The sequence below is a fragment of the Pelophylax lessonae genome, assembly GCF_965119305.1.
Source record: "Pelophylax lessonae genome assembly, chromosome: 4".
NCBI classification, from domain to species: domain Eukaryota; kingdom Metazoa; phylum Chordata; class Amphibia; order Anura; family Ranidae; genus Pelophylax; species Pelophylax lessonae.
In genome coordinates, this window is record NC_138771.1 from 516,588,276 (window position 1) to 516,613,649 (window position 25,374).

At 44.2% G+C, this 25,374-nt stretch overlaps 1 protein-coding gene across 5 annotated transcripts in view; it reads right to left on the reverse strand.

Moving 5' to 3' along the window:
- The window catches only part of DGKI (diacylglycerol kinase iota), a 533,441-nt gene that overhangs the window by 414,878 nt on the left and 93,189 nt on the right, over positions 1-25,374 (reverse strand). The gene's annotated exons all lie outside the window — the stretch shown is intronic.

A 25,374-nucleotide genomic window follows, 5' to 3' on the forward strand; every position in this document is an offset into this window, starting at 1 on the left:
TTTTTTTTTTATTATTATTTCTTTAGTCATGAAAGCAGCTCGTAGAAAGAATAAGGAGCAATGATATCAGTTGCATCCAGCCTTCTCTGCCTTGCAGCCTCGCAGCGGAAATCCAATTAAGGCCTTCATTAGACTGGGCACGCTCTTGGCTGCCGTCTCTTTCTCCCCCCGCCCGCCCTGCAGGGCCAACGAGAAAGCATCAAAAGAACAACAGACATTAGGACATGGTGAGTGAGGAACAGATTGGGAAGCCCTGCCGAACACAAAGACAGCTGGTCCAATGGAGCAAAGGAAAGTGTTTTTCGAGACGCTAAAGAAAAAGCCGACCACCAGGAAATTGGGGCTCCTACACACAAGTGTGTTCTCTAAAGAGAATCTGTCCCTGGGAAAGGAGCACCTGGACATGAAGGAGTGATAAAAATATCTGTACCAAGTCTGTTATCCTACAGATCATGTAACATGGTGATATCAGTGGATGCAGCCACACCTAATCTCTCTCAATAAACATTTACTATTTTTTAATCCTTATGCTGCAAGCATTGCTAAATAGATAGGAAGGTATATTAAATTTATTTATTATAAACGTCTTATTTTTTTACATATCGTCAGTTGCTTCCTGGTTTCTAGCCTAGGCCAAAATGATGTCATAAGTGGGTAATTTTTTTTTTTTTACCTGGAGGTGGTAAGGAGGAGCTTTCTCAGCTAAGCACGTCCTCCTGCCTGCAAGCCTGAGCTACAGGCAAATGGATTCCAAGAAGTAACTGTTAAATGAATCAGCTGCCCATACTCAACATGGCCGTGCCTAGAAATGCTAGGGCGTTTCTCAAAGTGATTTCTCAACAAAATAAAGCATGAAGGGGGTGGGTGGGTGAGTTTGTATTAAGTGGTTAAAATGAATTAAACAGTGTTTTCAGTTTGTGCTGCTCAGATACAATTTAGTTCCTCTGTACAATTATCTGCAGTACCCATGGGTGTCCGCAGAACTTTTTCCAGGAAGGGGGGCATCATTTTAAGGTCAGCCATGCTCCGCCCCTTTTCAACAATGTCATGAAGGGGAGGGGCTTAGTTATTATCACATAAAGTGCAGGCATTCAAAGGTTTGAGAAACCTGATGCAAAAGCAAAGCTCTCTGTTTTGGTACATGCTGTGGAATGATAGCACTGGGGCCTGGGCTGAGGACAGTGGTCCGCACAGCTGCTGATGTCAATCACTGCGCCAGCCGCAACTCACGTGACCCGCTGCCTCTATCGGCCTCTCCTCCTCCCCTCCCGACTGATATCAGCTGCAGGCAGCTGTCAGACAGGGAGAGGAGAGAGCTGGTGGGTCATGTGACCAGTGATCGGCGCTCTGAAAACTGGTAAAGAATGGCTTATTTTTTTAACACATACAGAGACACAGGCACACAGGATTATTAAAGAGACCAGACAGGATATTATAAATTGGCTTAACAACCACTTTAAAGGGGAAGTTGAGATTTTTGGGGGGGGGGCACTTTCCCTTCCTTGCCCCCCCATGCAGACGCCCATGGCAGTATTTGCCACAGAGCAGCTTTCAGAGTTCCGATTCTAGCACAGCTTTCTGATTTACAATCAGAAATTTACAGAGGGCAATAAAACTCTGATTTACCACTGCAGAATACTTGGCAGTGGCAGTTATCATTGTTTTATATGGCTTTCAGCATATCTAAACCTGGATTAGCAGTCCAATTTCTGGACCTTTTCCCTTTATTTTCACCTGATGACACTGAAAAGAACACATTTTCTGATGCCAGGGGGACAACGCTAACTTACTTGACTGTTATCTATGGAAAATCAGTGTTGTCGCTCTAAGCTGCTCGCTCCTGATTTGGACTACAGAACACTTCTCTCTCTCTCCTCCTTTCCAGAACATTGGGGGTGTGCTGTAGTTCAAGGAGAGAAATAGACAGGGCTAATAACACTGCTTAAAGTGGTTCTAAATGTAGAAGTTTTTTTTTAATACATTCTCTGCATTAAAGAGGAGCTTCAATCTCCACCATACAAAAAATAAAAGTCAGCAGCACAAATACTGTTGCTGCTGACATTTACCAGTCCTTGGGTCCAGCGCTGTCTTCACCCGAGCTCATTATTTGCTGGCCTTTAGGTCCCTAGCTAAGGAAAACCCTTCCCACTGCGCATGTGCGAGCCGTGGTAGCTTCGTGATAGGACTCGCAGTCTTCTGGGGCCTGTTATGTGTCCTAGAATGTTTAGGGTGAGGTGGGGGGGAATGAACTTTCATTCGGATCACCTAGGTGATCTGGGCAAAGTGGGAGTGGGTACCTGTCAAAACCAGGTACCCACTCCCCCTCCCAAAAAACAAAGTGCCAAATGCTAGAGAGGATGGGGGGAGGGAGGGAGGGGAGAGGCAAACTTGCAGAACTTTTTGCTTTATGGTTAAAACCTTTGTACATTTCCCCCTCATCCTCAACTGAGGCAAATCTCGATCAAGCGCCATGCCCGAGAGCAGCAGCTTTCTCTCCTCAATGGGGATCGAGGCAGCAGGGCCAAACCGCACTGTGTGTGTCAATGGAGACACACAGCACAACTCAGGGGGAGGCCCGAGTGCCCCAGTATCAAACCAATAGCTATGGGGACACTCAGAGAGGAGAGGAGCCAGGAGTGCCAGCGGGGGACCCCAGAAGAGGTGGATTGGGGCTGCTCTGTGCAAAACCATTGTAACAGGTAACTTTAACATTTTTTTTTTGTTTTTGTTTCTTTAACAAAGTTTTTGTGCTGCCCAGGCAAAGAAGTTGAGAGCCCACATTATTTCTGTATATACAGTGCCTTGCGAAAGTATTCGGCCCCCTTGAACTTTGCGACCTTTTGCCACATTTTAGGCTTCAAACATAAAGATATAAAACTGTAATTTTTTGTGAAGAATCAACAAGTGGGACACAATCATGAAGTGGAATGAAATTTATTGGTTATTTTAAACTTTAACAAATAAAAAACTGAAAAATTGGGCGTGCAAAATTATTCAGCCCCCTTAAGTTAATACTTTGTAGCGCCACCTTTTGCTGCGATTACAGCTGTAAGTCGCTTGGGGTATGTCTCTATCAGTTTTGCATCTGTCTCCACGGGGAGCGGTCACGGGTGCCCGGCGCACAACACTTCTGCCGGACCGCTGATTGGCTCCCCCTGTGGCTAATTGGCACAAACGCGTGTCTCCGGCGGGACGTGCGCACCCCCACTAACTGTCTCACGAAACGACGATTCACGGGACAGAGCCGACCTGCTGCAGTATAGGTACGGCGGCTGGTCGAAACGAAATGTCATTTTTAGGATTTGGATCTACGTTATGAACAGTTCAGTGTAGAAAAACGTAATAAAAGTGAAAAAGTCCTCTTATAACCGACTGAAATTCAAACTTTTTTATTTGAAAGGAGGCAGTGATGAAACTACTTTTACGGAGTATAGAATGGCTGTTCCCTCCATGCAAACATACTGTATCTTTGGCTCATCAGGAACAGAGGATTCTGGGAGTACTTACAGGCACTTAAAGCCCACTGAGTATAAACAGGCAATCACACAAAATGAAATTAACATGATTCAGAGAGTGGCTGCAGCTTATTCTGTATGAGTGGAGATTATATCCGGCCACGCAGAGTGAACTAAAGCAGCTGAAACCTTAATAAACAGAAATGAGATTATTCTGACAATAAATATAATGATGCAACGGAGGTCTGGTCCTCGGCTCAGATGATCATCTAAATATAAGCTTCTCTATAAATAGCACTAAATGGATATAAATGGCTGGCATATTTAAAGGCCGAGACAGATCTGCACGGGTCATATTCTGTTGAAAGGTGGACAGAAAAATCAATACATAATCAAATTTAAAAAATCAATATTAATAAAAGATAAATGTACATCTAATTGGACTTCCTTCCCACACTGCACACAAGCTGGCAGTAACCAATCAGGGATCAGCTGCAGGAAAATATGGTTGGACTACTGTAGACCTGGGCAAATTGTGGCCCCAGGGCCACATCCGTCCCTTTAGCTGTCCCCATAGGTGTGTGCAGCCTACTGCATTAGGGTGTGCACCCCCAACCTCAAACACACATGCCTTTCTTTGCAGCCTCAGCTGCATGGGGCAGTGAATGAATGCTGGGTGGCTTCCTGTTCAGTCACAAACTAAAGCATAGTAAACACAATTTACTATGCTTCAGTTATGAATAGGCAGAGTGAGCGAGTGTGTTCACTGTATTCATTTAGAAACGGAAGGTGCTGGTAAATGACAAACATCCCCTGCAGCAGCCGTAGGATAGGAGAGGAGGGAAGCTAGCAGCACTGCAGGGCAGAAGGGGCCAACAAAGGTGGGGGGGGGGGCACAGTAGGGGGATTCAGCACCGCACATAGTGATTATGGTGTGCCCAGGCACACCTGGCACCAGTGGCGTAGCGTGGGTTGTCAGCACCCGGGGCAAGGCAAGTAATTTGCGCCCCCTAACCCGCGGGATTTTAGCACTCGAGTCTCTGAGCCTCTATACTGAGGAAGCTGACAGGCTCAGACAGGCATGCTGACAGATGTCCGTGTGGAGAGCTGCAAGAACTGGAAGGAGAGAGTCTGAGGAGCTAATCCATTTCAGCTTTATTATTTAGTCAATTCTGCTTTAATTTGGCCACACCTGCTTTTCATATATTAGGCCAATCACATCCTCCTGGAGCTGATTCCTGATTGGCTACTGCATACTTGTTGTACAGGGTGGGAAGTATGAAAGAATAAAAAATGATTTACACAGATTTGTTATATGCAGGCTACGCAGCATACATGGGAGAAGGGGGGAGGGAATGTTTTTAGGAATACGTACACTTAGGGGTTGATTTATTAAAGGCAAATAGACTGTGCACTTTGCAAAGTGCAGTGGCTCCAGAGCTTACTAAATGAGGTCATGCTACACTTTGCAAAGAATACCCAGTCTTATGCAAGGAAAAATGCTGTTTTTTTAATTTTCCTTTTCTTTTACTAAACTGTAGAGCAACTGAATTTGCAGAGTGCAACTACACTATGTAAAGTGCACAATTTATTTGCCTTTAGTAAATCAACTCCTTAGCCTTTACTACTACCACTTTAAGTCAGCCTATCACACTCCACCGAAAACTGAAATAGTTATTCTAGGTGAAATGACCCTTTAACAACTGTGGCAGCAAAAACTACATGCAATAAGATACCAACATAAGTTATAACTCAATTCTGTCATTTCTCAGTGCAGTTCATTTTCCTGCATGATTTTGGAATAGCTCCAATTTGGCTGATTTTAATTATTTAGAATCTCTAAACAAGTTGTATTAAAATGAACCAATTCTTTGTCCCTGCAAAAATATCCAGTACTTTTGGGTATTGGTGAACATGTGACCCCCCCCCCCCCCCTCTCACTGTGACAGTGATGGTGCCTCGTGATTGGCCCAGCGCTGTCACATGGGGCAGGGTAGGAATGACTAACTCTGTAAGCTCGGACACGTCAGTATAGATCTTACACAGAACTTTCCTTCCCCAGTCCTGGCAGTTGAATGGAGCAGCTAAGGGGGCATAGAAAGGTGAGTATATGCTGCTACAGAGGGAGCTAAGGGCCCATTCACATCAAAGTGCGGTGAATTAGGCAACCCATTCAATGGACTTCAACATATGAAGAAAAAAGTCTTATGCAATTTCTCAAAACACAGAATGTTTCAGTGCACAAAGCCTTTGCTCCTGGGCGCTGTGATGTGCTATAGCAGAGATCTCCAAACTTTCTAAACAAAGAGCCAGTTTACTGTCCTCCAGACTTTAGGGGGGAAAGGCTGTGGCCATTGGGAGCAGAAATTGTCTTGGCATCAGTGGGAGTAAACAATGCATATTTGGTATTAGGGGGAGGAATAGTGCCCCATCGCTGGTGTCAGTGGCAGAAATAGTGCCCCATTGTTGGTGTCAGTGGGAGGAATAGTGCCCCATAGTTGGTGTCAGTGAGAGAAATAGTGCCCCATCATTGGTGTCAATGGGAGGATTAATTCCCCTTTGTTGGTGTCAGTGGAAGAAATAGTGCCCCATCGTCTGTATAAGTGGAAGAAATGGTGCCCCATCGTTGGTGTCAGTGGAAGAAATAGTGCCCCATCGTTGGTGTTAGTGGCAGCTATAGTGCCACATCTTTGGTGTCAGTTTGAGGAATAGTGCCCCATTGTTGATGTCAGTAGTAGGAATTATGCCCCATTGTTGATGTCAGTGGGAGGAATAGTGTCCCAATGTTGGTGTCAGTGGGAAGAATGATGCCCCATTGTTGATGTCAGTAGTAGGAATTATGCCCCATTGTTGATGTCAGTGGGAGGAATAGTGTCCCAATGTTGGTGTCAGTGTGAGGAATGATGCCCCATTGTTGATGTCAGTAGTAGGAATTATGCCCCATTGTTGATGTCAGTGGGAGGAATAGTGTCCCAATGTTGGTGTCAGTGGGAGAAATGATGTCCCAATGTTGGTGTCAGTGGGAGGAATGATGTCCCAATGTTGGTGTCAGTGGGAGGAATGATGTCCCAATGTTGGTGTCAGTGAGAGGAAACATTTATTTTATCAGTAAAAGAAAAAGTGCCCCAAGGGCCGGATAAAGGCAAGCAAAGGGCTGCATCCGGCCCCCAGGCTGCAGTTTGGAGACCACTGTGCTATAGCGTAGATTCCTTGCAGCACACTATAGATGTGTATTGGGGTGCACCTCACAATAAATGGCAATGCACTGCAATACATTACAGCACATGTGTTACTGTGATATTGTAAAACACGATGTGCTGTGCCCTGCATGGACATATGAAAAGGGTAACTTTAAATATCATTCAGAAGAGAAAGAAAACTTTGCAACGTGTGATTAGTAAATGGGCTTGAGCTTTACCAATCGTGGTTGAGTTCCTGCACCTATTTACTAAGAAAAAAACCCCTGCTTGTAACCGATCATTTAATCTAATTAACATAAGGCAATTGTGCTGCAGTATCATAAGTAAAGGAACAACTAGTTGGAACTAAAATTACCATTGGAACGGAAAGACAATTGCAATGCATGCTCATTATTTGCATTTTGTCAAATATCCTCATGTTCATAGGGGGCGGGGCCTGTTTCCTGACTACATTTGAAAGAAAGGTAGCTGAGAGCAAAAGATCATGAATGACAAACCCCTGGCACACACACACCTGCGAACGTGTCTCCCTCACCTCACATGACACACGGGAATCACATCTCTCCACATAGGAAACCTGCTCACTATTCAGCTCTTGCCAGAAATGGTTACCATGGAGACGCTAATCTTTATCCTCTTTTCCTGCTAAGCATTCCAGCACGTGGGTCACTGTACCCCCCCCCCCCACCCCGACTCCACTTATGATAGGAGGTGAGGTGGGGGTGTACTGGAGGGTGTATGGCCAGGGGGTGACACCTAGTTTGGGGTCTCCTCAGGATATGAGGTAAAAAGAGCCATGATGGCGTCTCACTCAGGACTGACCAGCTGGGCTCAGGGAAAGGGGGGGGGGGGGGAGGCAGCCGATAATGGTTACTACAGACTGGGATTTACTGGGTTTTACTCTCAGCGGTGGTTAAGATTTGCATAGCAATTCCACTAAGCCTCTTTGTACTAGAATTGCCTGGCTTGGGGATTTTTGCCACCTAGATTTCGCAATCCTCTCTCTCTCTCCTTCAATCCTTCCCTCTGCAGATCCCTGTCACAATCCCCTGCGCTTTTATCAATGCAACTCTCATCTTCCTCTTCCTCCAGCACCTCTGACGGACTTATTTAACCCCTCCAGCTTATATTGGATCTATGCCCTGGTGAGGTGGGCCTAGATAGATCTAGTCTGGTTATTTTTGGCTCCATGTAGTGTATACTCCCACGTAATCTCACCCACAGAGGCAAGCAAAGTCTCAGCTACTTTAAAGTGATATTAACCACTTCTGGACCGGAAGGATTTACCCCCTTAAACACCAGGCCATTTTTTGCGATGGACACTGCGTTATTTTACCTAACAATTGCACGCTCGTGCGATGCTGTACCCAAATAAAATCGATGTCCTTTTTTTCCCACAAATAGAGCTTTCTTTTGGTGGAATTCGATCACCTCTGTGCGGTCGTGCGACGCTGTACCCAAATAAAATTGATGTCCTTTTTTCCCCACAAGTAGAGCTTTCTTTTGGTGGTATTTGATCACCTCTGCGATTTTTATTTTTTGCGCTATAAACAAAAAAAGAGCGACAATTCTGGAAATAAATAAAATATATATTTCTTTTTTACTTTCTGCTATACAACAATCCCAATTAAAAAAAAAATAAAAATCAAATTTTTTCATCATTTTAGGCCAATTTGTATTCTGTTAAATATTTTTGGTAAAAAAAAATCCCAAAAAGCGTATATAGATTGGTTTGCGCAAAATGTTATTGCGTCTACAAACTAGGGGAAAGATTTATGTAATTTTTTTTTTTTTTTTTTACTAGAATCAGCGATATTTAGCAGGACTGAGACATTGCGGCGGAGAGATTGGACACCTAACTGACATTTTTGACACTTTTGGGGGAGACCAGTGACATTATTACAGTAATCAGTGCTAAAAATATGCACTGTTACTGTATTGACACTGGCAGGGAAGGAGTTAACACCAGGGACGATCAAAGGGTTAAATGTGTCCCTAGGGGGTGTTTTCTAACTGTGTGCGGGGGGATGGGCTTGCTGCAAGAACACAGAGACCTGTGTTCCTAAATAAGAGGAACAGAAGAACCCTGTGTTCATAACTGACAGCATATATGAAGAAATTGGTCGCACACCACCAGGAAATTCAGTGAAGAAGAAGGTACCTTTGTATTTACAATAAAGATCTTCTTCTTCACACTGAACTGGTGGCGTGCGACCAAATTCTTCATATATGCTGTTTGCAGTGGCGAGCCAAGGTCCAGCATCCTTCTTGGATTGTAGACACAGACTCACCTGAACAGTGTTACTCCCCTCTACACTTTGTAACTGACAGAACAGGGGTCTGCTGTGTTTACAATGGCAGACCGCCATTCTGTCTCCACGGGGAGCGATCACGGGTGCCTGATAGCAATTGCGGCTGCTGGACCAACTAATTGGCTCCCCCTGTAGCCAATCGGCACATGCGCGCCCGCCCACTAGCGGTCCAGTGAAACTATGTACAGTTATGTAATTTCACAGGACAGAGCCGACTTGCCGCAGTATATGTACTGCTAGCGGCCGTCAAGTGGTTAAAGCCTGTATTTTAAATAAAATATTATATGTTGAACCTGCTCTGTGCAATATTATTGCAGAGTGGTCTCTTACCTCCTCTTCTGGAGTACCCTGCTGGCACTCTCTGCCCCTTCATTCTGCAGGTGCCCCCATAGCAAGCCATCTGTAATGAAGTCCTAAAGAAGAACTTTACTTAAAAATTCAAAACGTGTGGGCAGGAAGGTTTTTTTTTTTTTTTTTTTTTTTTGTTATTACAGAGGAGACATCCTTTTCTATACAGCAATAAACTATTCTCACTTTCCACCTTGCAAACTTCTTACACTGCACACTCATCTGTGCATGCAGGGCTCTGGGGACAGTTTTGGCATCTGTGTGGTACATGTGTTGTTGGGATTTCATCCCTGCCTGTGACCAGTCTACATGGCTTAGGATCATGCACCAGGAAAAAGGCAGAGAGAATATTTTGGCATTGGCGCAGAGCTCAATGTCACCACATCACTGGAGTGGAGGTGGGTACAGTTCCACTTTAATGCCATCTCAAGAGTCATTATTGATATTTTAAAAGTGATTGTAAAGTCTCCTGTTTTTTTTTTTTTTTTAAATAAACAAACATGTTATACTTACCTGCTCCATGCAGCGGTTTTTCGCAGGTCCCCCTTCGCCGCTCCTGGCCAATTCTTCCTGTCCAGTGCCCCCACAGCAAGCTGCTTGCTACGGGGGCAACCAAGCTAAGCTACAGTTCCATGTGTCCCCTCCACCCCCCCCCCCTCCTCCTCTGGGAGTGTAATGCTGGCCATACACCTGCCGAAAAATCGTTCGAAAATCTGTCATTTGGTCCAATTATCCGTTTTTCCTCCACTTGATGGGCACAAATAGAAAATCGTTTTCAACTTTTCAGAGCCGAAAAATCTAAGGAACAGTTTTGAAAACCTGCCGGCCAATCGATAAACGAACGATAAATTGAAAGGTTAATGTGTTTCTCGGCCGACCTGTTAGCACTAGGCATATGTGATAAACTGAATTCATTTATGTCCATTGAACGATTTATCGTTCGAAATTTGGTCATTACATGATGGCACGATCGTCTGCTCTCAGGGCCAATTTTTCTTTTTTTTGGAAAATGAGTTTGCCCAATATTTCGGCTAGTGTATGGCCAGCTTAACTCTCCTGTTTCAACCTCCATATCATTTCAGGACACAGTTGTGACATGCAGGTAGATGGAAAGGATCAAAGAATGCAGCAGGGGGCACAGGACATGGACACCTCCGAAAATGTAGGCGCTTCAGCTGTCCCCATGTGCCTGCACATTCAGCAGTTTCCTATGGCTGACTGCTCCTGGACTTAACCATTTTCCGACACTACGTATTTATATGTTGTGGTTTTGAAGTGGTTTACCAGGGTTATGGCTGAAGATATCAGCCATAACAGTAGTATTTGTTTTATTCAGCCAGGGATTCATTTTCTCATAAAAGCGTCGCAAATACTCACCTGCCTTCCTCCGCCTGCCGGTGTTTCTCGAGCTTACCCTTCTTACTGGCGAGCCCGGGAAACGATCTGGAGGTTTGCTGACCATAGAGGTAAACAGAGACCAGATCATCTCTGATCATCTCTAGGAGAACTGGAGCAACGTTATGATGTCAATTCCAGTCTAGGGCAGAAGTAGACAATTTCATTTTTTTAATCTTTTGCTTTTAAAGGTAGAAGAGAGATATTTGGGGTCTTATAGACCCCAAGTTTCTCCATAAAGAGGAACGGTCATCTCTTATTTTTATTACAAGGTATCTTTACATTCCGTGTAATAGGAATACAAGTGATCAAAAAAAAAGAAAAAATTAAAGGCACAGTGTAAAAATTAATACATAAGAAAAAAAATGTAAAAGGGCACTTCCATCATCAGGAGGGGGTACCATCATCAGAAGGGGGTACCATCATCAGGAGGGGGTGCCATCATCAGGAGGGGGCTATCATCAGGAGAGGACGTCATCAGCAGGAGGGGTGCTACCACAGAGAACCAGTGATGTCATTGAGTCTAAAATAAAGTTAGGAAAATAAGTTGGAAGGAGTTGGAAGTTAGGAAAGGGCACCCATCCAATCTGTCTGCTCACACGCAGAAGGGAAAGCATATGCAAGTCGTGCACCAAACGGGTATTGCCGTGAACGTTAGAGTGAAAGCAATAATTTTAGAGCTAGACCTCCTCTGTAACTCTAAACAAGTAACCTGTAAAAAATTGTAAAGCGTCGCCTATGGAGATTTTTAAATATTGTAGTTTGTTGCCATTCTAAAAGTGTCCGTAATTATAAAGCGTTAGGTATTTATTTACTCGGTGCAACAACATCTTTTATATAGGTTACCAAAAAATTGGGCTATATATTGTGTTTTTTTTTTTTTTTGCATTACAATTCATTAAAGTTTATTTCTTCCAGAAAAAAATACCGTGTAAAAAAAAAAAAATTGCATTGACAGTCTCTGCTTAAAAAAAATGTACAATGTTTGGGGTTCTAAGTAATTTTCTAGCAAAAAATAAAAAATAATAATAAAATAACAAATAATAAAAAAACAAAAACTGCAAGAAAAGGCTTGGTGGACAGTTGCGGCCGGTGTGTTGGGCCGCCCCCCCCTATCCATGCATCCGGCCCATAATCTGCATGTAGGGGCGCCGGACGCATGGAGTTCAATGGGGCTTTTTTTTTTGCATCACCTGATTAGAGCCAGAGGCTCTAATAGGGCGATGTAAAGGGTGGACCCGGGGCGCAGAGCAGTGCGCCCTGACTCCACCCATTGTGTGACAATAGCGAATGAAAATTCGCTATTGTTACATAGTTACATAGTTAGTGAGGCTGAAAAAAGACACAAGTCCATCCAGTTCAACCTATGATGTGTGTGTGTGTTTGCTTTTAACCGTACATTGTATACCCCTGTATGTTGTGGTCTTTAAGGTGTCCATCCAATAGTTTTTTGAAACTATCAAGGCTCCCCGCTGATACGACTGCTTGCGGAAGAGAATTCCACATCCTTACCGCTCTTACAGTGAAGAACCCCTTACGCACTTTAAGGTTAAACCGCCTTTCCTCAAGTTTTAGTGAGTGGCCACACGGACCCTCCTCCCGGCCAATCAGGGAGCGGGTCTAATACCCGATTCCTGATTGGCCTCAAGGCAAACCCCATGCCATTGGCCGAGGAGGAGGCGGGAGTGGGAGGACCCGAGGAGATGCGCCGGGGGACTGAGGAGAAGCCGCGCCACCGCCGCTGCTGCTGATGATCCAGGTAAGTGCACTGGATTGAAGGGGGCATGCACGCTGTTCTCTGCATTGAAGGGGGCATGTATGCTGGTCACTACATTGAAGGGGCATGTACGCTGGTCACTACATTGAAGGGGGCATGTATGCTGGTCACTACATTGAAGGGGGCATGTACGCTGGTCACTACATTGAAGGGGGCATGTACGCTGGTCACTACATTGAAGGGGGCATGTATGCTGGTCACTACATTTAAGGGGGCATGTACGCTGGTCACTATATTGAAGGGGGCATGTACGCTGGTCACTGCATTGAAGGGGGCATGTATGCTGGTCACTGCATTGAAGGGGGCATGTACGCTGGTCTCTGCATTGAAGGGGGCATGTACGCTGGTCACTACATTGAAGGGGGCATGTACGCTGGTCACTACATTGAAGGGGGCATGTACGCTGGTCACTGCATTGAAGGGGGCATGTACGCTGGTCTCTGCATTGAAGGTGGCATGTACGCTGGTCACTACATTGAAGGGGGCATGTACGCTGGTTGCTGCATTGAAGGGGGCATGTACGCTGATCACTGCATTGAAGGGGGCATGTACGCTGGTCTCTGCATTGAAGGGGGCATATATGCTGGTCTCTGCATTGAAGGGGGCACGCTGGTCAGTGTTTTGAAGGGGGCACGCTGGTCACTGTGCATTGAAAGGGGGCACGCTGGTCACTGTGCATTGAAAGGGGGCACGCTGGTCACTGTGCATTGAAAGGGGGCACGCTGGTCTCTCTGCATTGAAAGGGGGCACACTATACCTTAATTACTGAAGGCCCCTTTCACACTTTTGCGACCTCAAAGTCACGCAATTTTTTACAGCGTTTTTTGCCGCAAAGCAATGCCTATTACATTTTTCTGTTTGCCCCCCCCTCCAAAAAAATTTTTGAGCACCAGCCGCCACTGTTGGTGGATAATCTACCTGCGTTCAGGGCAAATCATCTGTCCCTATCCCCAGGTAACCACTGGATATGTGGATACTTGAGATCGACCGTTTATCGGCAAAGCAAAGCTGACATATCGAGGGCCGATATGGACTTTCCCCGATATATCAAAATTGGCTTTTTATTTACCGATATTGCCGATATTTCAGGGAAAGTGCATGTATCAGGGTGATGCCTGCACCTGTCTTGTAATGACAACTGATGCGGCTGAGAAGCCGCTCGGCTGTCCTTCCAAGGAGCGGGAGGGGACGTCCCCCCACCCCACCGCCTTCTGCGACGCGCCCGGGGCTCCCATCCCACCGGGAGACCCGGGCATCCTACCTTCACCGCCACCATCTGACCCGGGTCTCCATTTCTTTGAATTTGGCGCCACCGCGTACCCAGAAGTGATGTCATGACATGACATCACTTCTGGGTACTGGCGGCGAAGAATTCAAAGAATTCAAAAATGTACAGCTTTCAAAACAGCCAAACTTGCCGTTTTGAATGCTTAAGTGCAGAGGAAGGGTTTGGGGTCTTTTAGACCCCCAGATCCCTCCACTACAGTACCTGTAGACATTATTAAAAAAAAAAAAAAATTTAATGTTCGAAAATATCGGCAGATATCGGCCGATACCGATACCCGATGACCAAAATATCGGTATCGGCGGTAAAAAAATGATCTCGGTCGATCACTTGTGGATACATGCGAAGAGCAGTGGACAGCCACGGAAAATTGAAACGCATGTACATTGCTTTGTAAAGCTTTCTGGTTGCAACTCTCTGCAAACACCTGAAATTCCAGCGTCAGGAATCCGATGTATGAACCTTATAAGATATGTGAATGAGGCCTCAGAGTCAAAATACCAAAACAGAAAAGGTTAGAGGTCTAGGTTAGAAGTCAGATGTATTTAGTTCACGTTTTATCGTTTCACTTGTTTCCGAGCCAAAAGAATTAACAGCACTTAAAACGACCATACTGCCCTGTGGTGGAGGACTGTACACACTGCATGCAAGGGTGCTAGAGCTTTTTCAGTATGACCCCCAAAGGAAAACATAAAAGGATATGTACAGAAATATACAAGAGTCGTGTTTCATTCACTGATAGAAGGTGGCAGAAAACAAATGGGTGATAATGCTGATATCCTATTACCTCTATCCTCTTACCCAAATCCATATCCTCTTACATGTATACTGAGCTTATCCTATTATGAATATTCACATCCAATTATAAAAATGCTCTGTCAGCTACAGATATCAATCTACATCTAATGGAGAACATGATCCATTCACCCCACCACCTATACAGAAAACGGAGATAAGAGTAACACCGGGGAGGTATTGGCATATTACAGAAAGTGGAGTAAATGTAGTACTGCCGAGGAGATGTACTCCTCATTAGTAAATAAGTGATCAGCCTCTCCGCCATTGTTTTACAGAAGCTGAAAGATGTAGAGAAGTCTGTAACACATCTGCATGAATACATTCCTGACACACCATTAAACAACAACAAAAAAAATCCACTATTTATCATTTAAATGTGTCCCCGAACTCTAGTCCAGTGACTTTGCCCAGGCTGAGGAGATGCCATCAGTCAGCTACAGGCAGGAGTAAATACTTCCTCAGCTCCTCTCTCCCAATGGTCAGACTGGAACCAGAACTTTGCAGCAAGCCACAAAGTGAGAGGCTGGAGCAGCGGCTTATTTGTGTCAGACATTTGTGAACACAGCCAAGAGTCGTACAGGCACCAGGATTTACCTGCAGTAGATGGTGATCCGTGATAATGCCTGAACAAACATGGCGTCGTCCTTCTGGAGAAAAAACAAGGTGAAAGCATTGTCAGGGGGGAGTACTGTGATTTCTGTGGAGGTCTTATATACCTGGAAATGTTACCGTGACCCATTTTATAACACTTATGCACCTAATATAATATCTGATGCCAGGTCCACTTTAAACTACAAACATCCTCATATTTTTATCAATGTAATGGCGTTTTTGGAATAGACTTTTATTCACTGACATTTTGAAAGATTTGATTTTTTAAATATATTTAGGCTACACTATTGTCAAAAGTATTGGGATGCCTGCCTTTACATACACATGAACTTTAATGGCATCCCAGTCTTAGTCCGTAGGGTTCAATATGGAGTTGGCCCACCCTTTGCAGCTATACCAGCTTCAACTCTCCTGGGAAGTCTGTCCACAAGGTTTAGGAGTGTGTCTATGGGAATGTTTGACCATTCTTCTAGAAGCGCATTTGTGAGGTCAGGCGCTGATGTGGGAAGAGAAGGCCTGGCTCGCAGTCTCTGCTCTAATTCATCCCAAAGGTGTTCTATCGGGTTGAGGTCAGGACTCTGTGCAGGCCAGTCAAGTTCCTTCACCCCAAACTCACTCATTCATGTCTGAAACTGAACCCTGCACTCCAGATACAACCAGCATATTGAGGGCAACCATACTACTGATGTGGCCTGTGATTAAGTTGAGTTTGATACCTCTGCTATAGAGTGTCACTTAAGAGACAGATCTGAGTCAGCTGACATCACATGCAAGATGGCGGCTCCCAGGAGCAGTTTTCGGACTCAAGGGAGACTTGTACATGTAAGTAATATGCATAAAATACAATAAATGCAAATATCGTCTTATGGCAAGATTTTCGTTGAAAAAGGAAAAAGTGTAAGTCCACATTAATTTTTTTTTATAAATTTGAAAGCTTCACACTAACTCAGACTCATTTATGTACAAAAACTTCCAGCTTGGGAACAAGGAATTAGGATTCATAGTTACAGCTGAAGCAGTCCATGTTCTGCTCGGTGGTGAACTGGTTAAACACAATATTCTGCATGGTGCACACACACCAAGCTGCTTTGCAGCCACGTTTGATGGTAACATGTAATCTCCCCCCACTCATTATCTCCTCACTGCCATATTACGCTTTCACCAAATCAACGTGCTATGACCGTCAATTTGAAAGTAAAATATACAGTCTGTTCTGAATATATACACACATGCACCCATAGAGCACACAGTGATCTGCTGCAGACAGGCCTGTAATTACTCCTCCATGCTGGGGGGTCACCATAGGTCTGTCTCTCCAGCTGCTCCATTGCAGCTCCCAGCATGCCTTGCCAGACATCAGTTCCCTCCTAGCCCAGCAACCTGGAACTATTATTTAGGGCTTAACTCCAGGCAGATGAAAAAACTCAAATAACGCAGCACTGTATTCACTGATACATAATTAAATGCATTTTTTAAATATAAGCCATCTCGGTGCCTGAATTCCACTTAGTATTAGTCTTTTGCAGTCCCTGACCAGCAGAGCAGGAAAAGCAGCGAATGGAGCCAATTAGCTGTGCTGTAGTGCATGGGCCATGCTAATAGAAGGATGAAGCAGAGTAACAGAGAGGTGGTCTCATCAGTGTGCTGTTCGCCTCTCGTCACACTATTAGTGTGTACTGGTATAAGTGGATTGAACAAAAATAAACTGGCAGCTCTGGTCGGAGCCGCTGTACTAACAATGTTATGTTAGTACAGCGATCTCCCCCGCTGATCTGTTGTGTCAGGAGGACCCCCCGCCAGAACACTCCTGGCTGAGAGCTCTGATCAGGAGGCGGCCGGCCGCTGGTTTTCCAGCATGCTGAATGGCCAGCTTCTGTCAGCCCGGCTGCCATACTCATGGACTGAATGTCGGCCTGTTTTTATTGAACCAGCCAATGTCGCCCAGCATTCGGCCCGTGTGTGAGGGGCTTTAGAGTTATTTAATTGAAGCAGAATAAAATCAGGTCTGCCACCCATGCTGTGTGCCAGAGCAGTGTAAATCTCAGGACAGCTCTCTTACATTCATTTCGTCTGTGTATTCAGCATTTTGCTAGGTTCAGTTTTAGAGAAGGACTCTGGTCTCACTGTAATCTCCTACAGCCAGATTCAAGGCTTTTTCAATGTGCTTTCAGGAAGGGCTTTAGGTTATTATTTTAATGCCAAAGTTTTTAGGGAAAAGACATGTCCTTCCCATATATTAACCACTTCTGGACCGGAAGATTTTCCCCTTTAATGACCAGGCCATATTTTGCGATTCGGTACTGCGTTACTTTAACGGACAATTGTGCGGTCGTGCCACGCTGTACCCAAATAAAATTGATGTCCCACAAATAGAGCTTTCTTTTAGTGGTATTTGATCACCTGTGCAATTTTTATTTTCTGCGCTATAAACAAAAAAAGAGCGACAATTCTGGAAAAAAAAACAATATTTTTCACATTCTGTCATATAACATTCTCAAAAATAAAAAATAAAGAATAACATTTTTTTAACATTTTAGGCCAATTTTTTTTCTGCTACATATTTTTGGTAAAAAAAAAAAAATTGCAATAAGCGTATTTTGATTGGTTTGCGCAAAAGTTATTGCGTCTACAAACTACGGGAAAGATTTATGTCATTTTTATTGTTTTTTTTTTCTTTCTTTTTTACTAGTAATGGCAGCGATCTGCGACTTTTTGCAGGACTGCGACATTGCAGCAGACAGATCGGACCCTGACTGATATTTTTGACACTTTTGGGGGGACCAGTGACATTACTACAGTAATCAGTGCTAAAAATATGCACTGTTACTGTAATAATGGCACTGGCAGGGAAGGGGTTAACACAGTAAGTGATCAAGGGGTTAAATGTGTACCTAGGGGCGTGTTTCTAACTGCATGGGGGCATGGCTTGAGAAATGATCACAGAGACCTGTGTTCCTATATAGCAGGATCACAGGCGCTCTGTGATCATTCTAGAGAGAAGAACGGTCAGCTGTGTTTACAACAGCTGACCATTCTTCTCTCTCTCAGCGCGCAACGATTGTGCATCGGAGTCCCCGCGAATGCTCGCCCCCTAGCTGCAGGCGTGTGACCGACGTATTCCTATGCCGGTTAGCGCAGGAGGGCTGCCCTGCCGCAGTATGACTGCGGCGGGCGGTCGGGAAGCAGTTAAAGAAAAACACATTAATCACTTGCCAACCGTGTAATGTACATTTACTGCAGTAGGTCAGCTCTATTGCCTGAAATCATGTACCTGTATGTCATTTCAGGCAAAAGCCTCTAGGTGGCGTGTGCCTGCGCCCTCAGAGACCCGATCGCATGCTGATTGGAGAGAGGGGGAACCAATCAGCAGGTCCTGCCGCCACCGCAATCGTTCCCTAGAGAGGCAGAAGTAAATAAAGAAATAAATAAAAATTCTATAAAAGAATATGTAGCAAAATACATATTGGCCTAAATTGATGAAGAAATTAGATTTTTTACATTTTTTTATTGGATGTATTTTTATAGCAGAAAGTAAAAAAATATTGTATTTTTTTTTTTTTTTCAAAATTGTGGCTCCTTCTTTGTTTATAGCGCAAAGAATAAAAACCGCAGAGGTGATCAAATACCACCAAAAGAAAACTTTATTTGTGGGGAAAAAAGGACATACATTTTTTTTTGGGGTATAGTGTTGCATGGCTGCGCAATGCTCAGTTAAAGTAACACCGTGTTGTATCGCAAAAAATGGCCTGGTCATTAAGGGGGTAAAACCTTCCTGGGCTGAAGTAAAGCAAACTTTATGTTTGCCCATTTAGGTCAAAGCAACAACTTTCCCACATAAAAGCTCAGACCTCAACATACCAGAGCAAGGGAAGGGATGGTCGGCACTCAGGATGACATCTAAAAAATAGTATTTCTTTATTCAGTAAACATGTACAGCGCTGTAAAACGCATTTTGGACATTAGTCCTTAGTCATGCCTTAGCCATTACTAAAGGAACAGGTTAGTCCCCCAGCAGCAGGAAATCAGCACCATTGAGATACACATAAATGCTGAAAAAAAGTTAAAAACTGTATTTTATTTTTGAAAAATGGTAATTGTTTATAATAAACATTTCTTTGGTCATGGAGTCAGGGCTTACAAGTAAGGGCTCTTTCACACGGTCCGCTCCGTAGGCGGATCCGTGTTGCTCAGCGGGGATCGATCCGCGATCCCCACTGAGCTGGGCAGATGACAGCTTCGTCTCCGCTTGCAGTGCGGAGAGGGAGGTGTCTCAGCCCCCGCAGCCCTCTATGGGGGATCGGATGAGAGCGGACCGCTTGTCCGCTCTCATCAGATCCGATCCGCTCCGATTACTGAACGGATGGAAAAATAGGGTTTCCATCCGTCCAGATTTCAGCACAGGATCGGATGCAGATGGCAGTGATTGTCAGCGGAGATGTCTCCGCTGACATCCGCTGCCCCATAGAGCTGCATGGAGGATCCGATCAGATCCGCCTAAAAAACTGACAGGCGGATCTGATCGGACCGCCCGTGTGAAAGAGCCCTAAATCTATTTTGTCTTTGAATAAACTGAAATATCAGTTGGTAAATCTATTCTCTGTTTTGGTAGGTCTTCTTTAAAAACTCTGGTACTTGTTCATAGTTCTGGTGTCTACAGCTACCATGCATCTAGAGTAAGAAAATGGAAACAAACATTTGATCGCCTGCCGTAGGCAATATCACATTTTTTCCTTTATGCTAGCTTTAAAAAACAAGAGACATTCATAGGAGAGGCATTATTACCACAATCCTTAGATGTCATTTCCCTGAATCATATACAGTACACAAAGTAAGAGGAGACATACGGCTGTCAAATTACAGGCACACCCAGCACAACTCCTACCTGAGTCCACATCCTCGGGGGGCTTCCACGTCGTGCAGGTCAAAACTTGCTTCTGTCACTACAATACTGCATACCATTACAATGTTATACAGGACTTAAAGGGAACATTTACAGTGATAATAAAGGTTTTCTTTTAGAGCTGAATCGGTCCGTGTTCCTGTGTGATTCCTTTGCGACCCCGTGCAGTGTGATTTTCAGCCTATTCATTTGAATGAGTTGAAAACGCACTGGACCAACATTAATGTGAGTAATACTTTTAAAAGATGCCCTGCATGGTTAATGCAATCCGGTGCAGGCAAATGCACTGTGTTTGCGATCTGCCTTTTAAACGCGGTGTGTGGGAAACATGCATAAAACGCAGGTTTCCCACACAGTGTTCCAGTGTGAACGAGCCCTCAAAGTATGGCCCTCCAGTTGTCCAGGAACTACAATTCCCATCATGCCTAGTTATGTCTGTGAATATCAGAGTTGTACAATGCCTCATGGGATGTGTAGTTCTGCAACAGCTGGAGGGTTGTAGTTTGAGGATCCCTTCCTTAGGCGATTGCTGAATAAAACACATATTTGTTTTTTCTCTTTTTCCAACCTTGCCTTTCCTCCAGTTCTACAATGTCTCTCCCATCATTGACCCTGCTTTCCTGTTCCAGTGGCTACTTTCCCTCACAGGGTCCTATGGAGCCACCCTTACCTGCTCACCCCTGGCTATATATTCTGCCTCCTTCAAGCTAATTTATGGACAGCTGCTGGCACCTTCTTTGTCCCTTGATACCTAATATGATACTCAGTGACAGGACGTTCAGGGGAAGATGCACAGATGGGTTATAATTCAGCTAGTTCAGCAGGACCCAGCCAGATTTCGATCAATATGTGGCCACTCCCTCTTGACAGAAGTTGATCTAACGATCAATTTCTGTTGAACAGGAATACTGGAAAATGTTTCTCCATCAGCGGCTGCAGCCACTGATCAGTATAGTCTATTAGGGGAGAGTCCCGCTGTCAGAATACACTGCGGATTCCTCTATCTACTTCACTTGTGGTGGCTGAACGAAAAAAAAAACAATCCATCTATGGCCAGCTTTAGTTTTTCTCACCACATATTTAGAAATGTATGTACCAGGGGACATTACCAAGATTGCTTAGAATGCATTCCTACTAAAAATGGGAGCATTTGATAATACTTGAAAGTCATTCAATGTCCCTTTAGTGCTATCCTGGAAAAATTGCAACTTTGCTGATATCAGAAGGTCCATTCAATTGATCTGAGATTTATATAAGTCACTGCAATTATTCTAAATGCTCAGTGGAACTGCAGACTCTTGTCACATGACTCTGTACAGAGATACATATTGCTACGAAAACTTTAAATAAAAGTGCTTGAAATCTGGGAACACACTGGGGTTGATGTTTTGACTAAAGGCAAATAGACTGTGCACTTTGCAAAGTGCAGTTGCTCCAGAGATTAGAAAATGAGCAGAAGCTCTGCTGACTTCTATCATCCAATCATTTGAAGGAAAAATGCTGTTTTTTTATTTTCCTTGCACGTGATTGGGTACTCTTTCCAAAGTAAAGCTTTACCTCATTTACTAAGCTCTGTAGCAACGGCACTTTAAGACGCCGTTCCCACTGGGGCGACCTGTCAGGCGACCTGGTCGCCTGACAGGTCGCCGTAGGCCGCCTGCCATAGAGTAGCTGTGGACCCGTTCTAAGTCGGAGCGACACAAGTCGCTCCGACTTAGAAAAAGGGTCTGGAGCTTCTTTGGGGCGACCTGGAGCAACCTGCATTGACTTCAATGATATGAAGTCCGTGCCGGCCGCTCCGAGGTCGCGGTGCGAGCTGCGCACCGCGACCTGTGAGGTCGCCCCGGCAAGTCGGATCGCCCCAGTGTGAACGGGGTCTTAGAATGCAACTGCACCTTGCAAAGTGCACAGTCTATTTACCTTTAGTAAATCCACCCCACTGTGTCTGTTTCTGCAGGTTCAGAAACGGGCCATTCAGAAAACCATCAAGGGGAGGTGACATACAAGTTTAGTCTTTTCCATTACAACTGTGAAATCTAGGAAAATATATATAAAAAAAAAAAAATAATAATAATTATCAAGTGATGTAGCCACAAAAAAAAAAAAAAAAAACATTAAAACTAAATTCCAGGCAGATATAAAATAAACAAAGTAATGCAGGTAGATCTTCAAAAACAACATTAGCACATGTCATTAATTCAACCTATTGTGCTGAATTACAAGGATACTACAGGAAATTGATCAGTGCAAAAAATGTAACAAGATAAAAAAAAAAAAAGAATACCCCATTAAAAGATAAAACAAGGTTTTTCTGCAATATTCGCCATTTATCTAAAACAGCCCAGGGCAAATTGCGGCCCCAGGGCCACATTCTGCCCCTTGGCTGTCCCTATCTGGCCCCTGATGCCTCCACTGTCAGAAGGCCTCTTTGAGCCTGTCAGCTTTCTCACTTGAAAGAGATATATGGGGTTTTTTTTTTTCATACTTTTTATTTTTTTATCTTATTTACCGTCCTAGATGGATGCAGCATCCGTTCCTCTGTGCCTTCATGACTGAGAATTGAGCGATCAAACACCACTAATTGCTCAGTTCTCACAGCTCCTGTGACTGGACAGCGAAAAGGAGAAACAGCATTGTAATGAGCTCATATCCCTTCCACTCTGCTCCCTCCTCCAAACAGCCTGCTTCTTAACAGCACATAATATGATTGTCCTCCTCTCTCTCCTGCCTCTCTGTCACCCATCAGTCTGAGCTCTTCTGTACAGGGACTGCAAGCAGTGCCAGGACATGGTCACGTAGAGCCCAGGGCAAACATGCCAAACTGTGCCCCCCCCCCCCCTTCAAGATTATAAGCATTATGTGTCAATGAAAATCTCCCTATAAAACGCTGAGCAATGATCTGCATGCTTACCACCTAAGCATAAATTCACAGTACAACTTCATCCCCCTGCTAAAATCCCCCCTTCTCAGCACAAATCTTTGCCCCCCCCCAAAAAAAAAACAATTACCCCCTCCTAGCACAATTCCTCTACTACTAAAATGTCCTCGCCTAGTACATATCCCCCCCCCCCCTCCCCACACATTTCAAATCCCCCCTCCCAGCACAAATTCCCCCCACATTTCCCCTCTTAGAACAATACCTACCCCCTGCTGTCCCCCAAACTCCCCCTTCCAACACAAATCTCCTCCCCTCCAATCTCCTTATGGCACCCCCCACCTCACAGTGCCCAGGGCAGCCGTCTGTTCTGCCCACCCCTTGTCCCAGCCCTGACTGCAAGAGGCTGATAAGTGATAACAGGTTGAATTGAGGTACTTACACTGCTTGTGTTTAAAAAATACACTTATTGGTGTATTTTTTTAAAGAAGCTGCATTAAATTGTGTTTTAGGCTCCATTCACACCAAAGTGTCTTTTTCATGCTTTTTGCAGAAACGCAGGACATTATTTTTAACATGGGTTCCTATGGAACATGTTCACTTCAATGCATTTATGTGCGTTTTTGGAAAGGGTCAGGGACTGTTTAACTGCAAAACAGTGCTTTTTTTGCTTTTTTTGGTTTAATGGACTTCAATGGAGAAGCTGCAGAAAAGCATGTAGTGTGTTTTTACTGCGATTTTGGGGTGATTTGTGTTTTGCAGAAAAGCACGTAGTGTGTTTTTACCGTGATTTTGAGGCGATTTGTGTTTTGCAGAAAAGCATGTAGTGTGTTTTTACCGTGATTTTGAGGCGATTTGTGTTTTGCAGGAAAGCATGTAGTGTGTTTTTACTGTGATTTTGAGGCGATTTGTGTTTTGCAGAAAAGCATGTAGTGTGTTTTTATCGTGATTTTGGGTCAATTTGTGTTTTGCAGAAAAGCATGTAGTGTGTTTTTACCGCGATTTTGGGGCGATTTGTGTTTTGCAGGAAAGCATGTAGTGTGTTTTTACCGCGATTTTGAGGCGATTTGTGTTTTGCAGGAAAGCATGTAGTGTGTTTTTACCGCGATTTTGAGGCGATTTGTGTTTTGCAGAAAAGCACGTAGTGTGTTTTTACCACGATTTTGGGGTGATTTGTGTTTTGCAGAAAAGCATGTAGTGTGTTTTTACCGCGATTTGGGGGTGATTTGTGTTTTGCAGAAAAGCATGTAGTGTGTTTTTACCGCGATTTTGGGGCAATTTGTGTTTTGCAGGAAAGCATGTAGTGTGTTTTTACCGTGATTTTGAGGCGATTTGTGTTTTGCAGAAAAGCATGTAGTGTGTTTTTACCGTGATTTTGAGGCGATTTGTGTTTTGCAGGAAAGCATGTAGTGTGTTTTTACCGCGATTTTGGGGTGATTTGTGTTTTGCAGGAAAGCATGTAGTGTGTTTTTACTGCGATTTTGAGGCGATTTGTGTTTTGCAGAAAAGCACGTAGTGTGTTTTTACCACGATTTTGGGGCGATTTGTGTTTTGCAGAAAAGCATGTAGTGTGTTTTTACCGCGATTTGGGGGCGATTTGTGTTTTGCAGAAAAGCATGTAGTGTGTTTTTACCGCGATTTTGGGGTGATTTGTGTTTTGCAGGAAAGCATGTAGTGTGTTTTTACCGTGATTTTGGGGCGATTTGTGTTTTGCAGAAAAGCATGTAGTGTTTTTTTACCGCGATTTTGGGGCAATTTGTGTTTTGCAGGAAAGCATGTAGTGTGTTTTTACCGTGATTTTGGGGCGATTTGTGTTTTGCAGGAAAGCATGTAGTGTTTTTTTACCGCGATTTTGGGGCGATTTGTGTTTTGCAGGAAAGCATGTAGTGTGCTTTTACCGTGATTTTGGGGTGATTTGTGTTTTGCAGGAAAGCATGTAGTGTGCTTTTACCGCGATTTGGGGGCGATTTGTGTTTTGCAGAAAAGCATGTAGTGTGTTTTTACCGCGATTTTGGGGCAATTTGTGTTTTGCAGGAAAGCATGTAGTGTTTTTTTACCGCGATTTTGGGGCAATTTGTGTTTTGCAGGAAAGCATGTAGTGTGCTTTTACCGTGATTTTGGGGTGATTTGTGTTTTGCAGGAAAGCATGTAGTGTGTTTTTACCGCGATTTTGGGGCGATTTGTGTTTTGCAGGAAAGCATGTAGTGTGTTTTTACCGCGATTTTGGGGCGATTTGTGTTTTGCAGGAAAGCATGTAGTGTGTTTTTACCGTGATTTTGAGGCGATTTGTGTTTTGCAGAAAAGCATGTAGTGTGTTTTTACCGCGATTTTGGGGCGATTTGTGTTTTGCAGAAAAGCATGTAGTGTGTTTTTACCGCGATTTTGGGGCGATTTGTGTTTTGCAGAAAAGCATGTAG